Source organism: Papaver somniferum, chromosome 1, assembly GCF_003573695.1.
Source record: "Papaver somniferum cultivar HN1 chromosome 1, ASM357369v1, whole genome shotgun sequence".
Lineage (NCBI taxonomy): Eukaryota > Viridiplantae > Streptophyta > Magnoliopsida > Ranunculales > Papaveraceae > Papaver > Papaver somniferum.
The window spans coordinates 15,439,355-15,444,148 of record NC_039358.1 but is presented as its reverse complement, the minus strand read 5'-3'; the positions used below and the strand labels follow the sequence as shown (position 1 = coordinate 15,444,148).

The window sequence follows — 4,794 nt, the reverse complement described above, 5'->3', positions numbered from 1 at the left end:
TTTTCACCCAAAAATTGTTGATTTTGGGCTTTTTAACCAATTTTGTGTTTTCAAATTCTAATATCTAAGAATCCTTATTAAGGGATTTTTTTGTCAAAAGAAAGTGTAGAAAATGTTCACACATATAAATCAAGAATGATAATCATTAGAAAAGCTCTTAACCGACATGGGTTAACCTAGTTGGCTAGAATATAACAAATAAACATAACAAGATTTTATATCTATGAGAGGAAAAGTCATCCACCGTGATTTTGCTGCGGCTGATGATAAACATAGTGATTTTTGGGTTAGGGTTTCTTCATTTTTTTTCCTTCCTCTGCCCAAGCAAAGGCGGCACAAATTGGATGCAGAAGTAGAAAACTATCCTCTTTCCATTAATATCAGGTTTCACTTTAGTATTTAATTTAACGGCTGTAACGTATTTGATGACTGATCCGTAATTGTTAACAATAATCAATAGTTTTAGGTCATATATTAAAGGAACAAAATTTAAAAAAGATTGGGTCATCTATTTTGGGATGGAGGAAATATATACCCTTGCCCTAACCGGATCATCTTCTGAAATTAAACTATCCAGCCAACAAAATAAGAGCTTTTCTCAAATCTCCACACGTGAAAATATGTTACTCCTTTTCTAGATTACTTGTTATTCAGAGGAAATATACTAGTATCAGCCGATTAATTATTTGTTCACCCTGCTGGTTTATTAGGTTATGATCGTTTGATTCTAACAAACCCCTTAAAAATCAGGACATCAAATGGTCAAGTTTAGATTTATTTAATCTTTCTAAATTACAGGTTTTCTGATTGACATTTCTTGTTACAAACGGTGGCTCCCTCTGATAAAAATCAATTGAAATGTAAGCTGCCAACTGATGTTTTTATGTTTCAGAAGATAAAGCAACATAATGAACATATGAGTGCACCCTAACACTATTTATAACTAAGACCAATTACAACTCGATCCCATAGTTTGGATTGAACGCATGGATATTTCGAGGTAGTGAGCTTGATTACCAATATATCAGATCTAGTTGATTACTTTTAAGAAACAAACAACTTCAAACATCTCTAGTTCAATCTCTCCTCTCCCGATAGAAAAAGCTCGGAAAATGTAAAAAAGCTATTACAAATACAATATATGATCAGGAAGCCTAGACACTTATCACTTGCCATCCTCTTTCTTTTTCAAATACTCTTCGAATGCCTTTATGCACTTCTCAGCGTTCTTTGAGGCCCACGCCGACCGTTTCTGGATTTTCTTCTGCTTCTTATTCACCTCAGTAAGTGTTAGCCGCCGCAGACTCGGAGTACCGACCGCCTTCGATCTCAACTCTCTCAGCCTCTCATCAGCTGCAGCGTTCAACTCTTCTTTCTGGCGCTTGACCGATAGTTTTTCCTCCTCAGATGTCGCACGATCTTGTGCCAACATCAATCTTGACCACCTGGCTTGTAATTCCAGGTCCTTGGGTTCCGACGGATCAATATAAACCTTATAATAAGAAGAAATCGTATTGTTAGCGGGTACAGAGGGATCACTTGCTCGAAATGGAGATAAAAAAGCCATTTTAAGAACCCTAATGTGGTATACTGTAGATTGGATCAAAGATCTAGAAAAGAATGAAAACTGGTGCGAAGAGATTCACAAAAAACTAGAGAACAATAACTAATTGGATGTAGAATACTGTAATACATTACTAGGACTCTTATATAGGCTTCAATAATATTAAGACCAAAAACAGGAAACCAAACCAAATTAGGAAACAGAATCTAGATGAATTCCTAAATTTTAATTGTGTTTCCTAATTTAGTTTAATTTTCTTTTTCTCATGAATCGTTGGGTTATGTTCACATATAACATATAAAATCAGCGAACTTCACTTATTTGGCCGTCGGTGGTTAACATATTAATAGGAATGAGACCTGTTGACACCGGAACTCATTGTTATTCATGATCATAAAATGTGGCAGGTATTTCTGGTTAACAGCAGGGATATCAATGAAAATCAATCGAATGACTATAAATAATACTACCACAACTTACTTTGAGTTTTGAGAAGAGACATCATTGTGATATGTGATTTAATCAACAATCTTTTCCATGATTAAAGGAATTCTTGTGATTACGGCCGTAGCTGAGAAGAAGAGAGGGGGAAGAGATCCAAATCTTGGTTGTTATCTTTCTTTTAGGTTTAGGGGTTTTTATACTATCAACGATGGATAGGATCAAATTGACATAATTTCACGGCTATGACTATGATTGATGGTCAGGTTCTGTGGTTAAAACCGCACCCAACCATGATCCCTATTCTAGAACAACTATAAACCGTCCAGATTACCACTCCATCTTCGGTGTGATTATTTTGACGTTTGAAAACAGGGAAGCTTTTCTCTAGCCCATTTTTTTCCATAAATAACATTAAGACTAGATTTGTGCCCGTGCTATGCACTGGGCATGTTTTTTCTTTTAACCTGGAGTGCACGGGGCTTTGTCCTGCCCCATGACAATGCATTTTTGATATGGTGTATGCAGCTTCTTCGCACCGCCCCATGACGATGTATTTTTGATTTGGTGTGGCAGGGAAAATACATTAAATAGGTGGGAAATATGTGTATATTTTATTTTATTTTTTTCTTTTAACTTGGCATGTGCGGGACTAAAACAACTATATGAACTTAAGGATGCCTCAAAATTGGATGCCATAAAACATGAGTGTTTAGAAATGTCCCGTATCTTAAAAACAGTGAGCACATAAAATCCGTTTTCAGCTTGAACCCGTTATGGGTTTCATGACTTAAAGGCCTAGACAAATAAAGCTCCCGCGTTGAACGGTGAGGAAACCCTCGCTTCATATTAGCCGAAATAGGCCTTTTTTGAGTTTTGTGAAACGAGCGTTTTGGTGAGGACACTTGGCAATGTATGATTAGTTTAAAAACAAGAGAAAAAAATATTAAAAAAGGGAAACCAAATTCTACCGCGACCAATTTTATAGTTTCATGAACCGTGATGGCACCAAAAATTCGTTCCCTCAGGCAATGAACCAAAAATACCGACAAACGTTATCTTTACTTTCGCTCTTTTGCTAGAGATATATTCGGCCATCCGTTCCTTGGGTTTCCTGATATATATCTATGATTTCATTAATAATATGTTTCCTAATCTTAACACCAAGATGTATGTTATCTTAAAATCAGTTGTTTCCCTGATTAATCTAGTGTGTTCTCTCTTGGCTCTCGGTGCGAACCCTAAACTCAGAATCCGTCCTTTTTTTTTTCTTTTTTTTTCATCGATGTGTGTGTATTTGGTGATTTTCTTGGTGTCATCTCTGATGTCTCAAGACTCAAGGTGCATGCATCCCTTTTATATACAATTGCTTTGTACGTCTTTCTTTTTTCCTATAGTATCCAAGAGATGAATGCACCTTGAGTCTTGAGACATCAGAGATGACACCAAGAAAATCACCAAATACAGTTAAACGTACCTGCTGAGCGTACTTAAGCGTAGCTGCTATTCTACGGTTGGTGACAATTGTTTATAACAAGAGATAGACGGGTACAATATTGAGCTAACAGTTGGTAACGGCGAAGGATTTCTTCATCATCTTTATCTTATTATCCTTTTTATCCTTCTTTTATATTATCGCTGATTTAGATAACATATCAATTGCATTACTCTTCGCGGGAACGATCCTTACTACCGCTTTATTACTTGTTAATTAGTGGTAAATATCTTATTATTTTGTTGAGTAAACGACGCTCACCAGAAAACACAACCCTGATTGAAATGTCAACAAAAGAGGAAATTTGGAACACAATGTCCAAATATGAATCAATGGGGTGCCCTCGGTCCAGATGATTTTCAACCATAATTTTTGAAAGCAAATTGGGGAAATTCTTGGCTCGGATATCATATTTTCAATTCAAAAATTCTTTAAATCTGGTTTACTTACTGCAGACTTCAATCATTCTTTCATAACTCTCATACCGAAAATAGCCACCCCTCAAACTGAGGCTAATTTCCGACCTATATATAAGCTTAAGTAATACTATTTATAAGATAATATCAAACATGCTAGCTAATATGTTAAAGTCGATCCTCAACAAATTAATCTCACCCTATCAATCAGCATTTCTCCCGGATAAACAAATGACAAACAATTATATAATAGCACATGAGCTGCTTCACTCGATGAAAATTTCCAAAGCTAAAAAACGATATTTAGAAAAGCATTTGATAAGTTGGAGTGGAGCTTCATTAAAAAGGTCCTAATTTCTTTTTCCTTCAATGATACTTGGATAAATCTCATAATGCAATATATCTTGAAAACCTCATTCTCTATCCTCCTCAATGTCTCCCCCGAACCAAAATTTAACACCTCAAGAGGATTAAGACCAGGCGATCCTCTATCTCCATACCTTTTCCTCATCATCATGGAAATCCTTTCTAGGCTTCTTCAAAAGGCAATTAATTAGATGAAAAAATTACCATGCTCAAAATTAATAAAAATTCCCCGAATACTTCTCTTTTATTTTTCCCGCAGATGACTGCTTCTTATTCACTAAAGCAGATCTGGGGAAGCAAAAAATATTCTAGATATCCTATAAACTTTTGGAGAAGTCACGGGTCAAATGGTAAATATTCAAAAATCTAGTATCTATTTTAGTCCCTGAATACACCCTAAACATCGGAAAATTATAGCAAAAATTCTAAAAGTCCCTTTGATGATAAAAAATGATAGATATCTCGGCACTTCCGTCTTCTTCGATAAGAATAAGAAAGAAAATTTTGATCCT

General features: G+C 35.5%; 1 long non-coding RNA gene across 1 annotated transcript; it reads right to left on the bottom strand.

The window, feature by feature from the left end:
* Positions 1-1,009: 1,009 nt before the first annotated feature.
* LOC113326243 lies at positions 1,010-2,240 on the bottom strand. Its single transcript, XR_003348353.1, has 2 exons — positions 2,045-2,240; positions 1,010-1,492 (listed from the first exon to the last, which is right to left on the bottom strand). It is a non-coding gene; the product is annotated as an uncharacterized LOC113326243 (long non-coding RNA).
* Between the last annotated feature and the right edge of the window lie 2,554 nt (positions 2,241-4,794).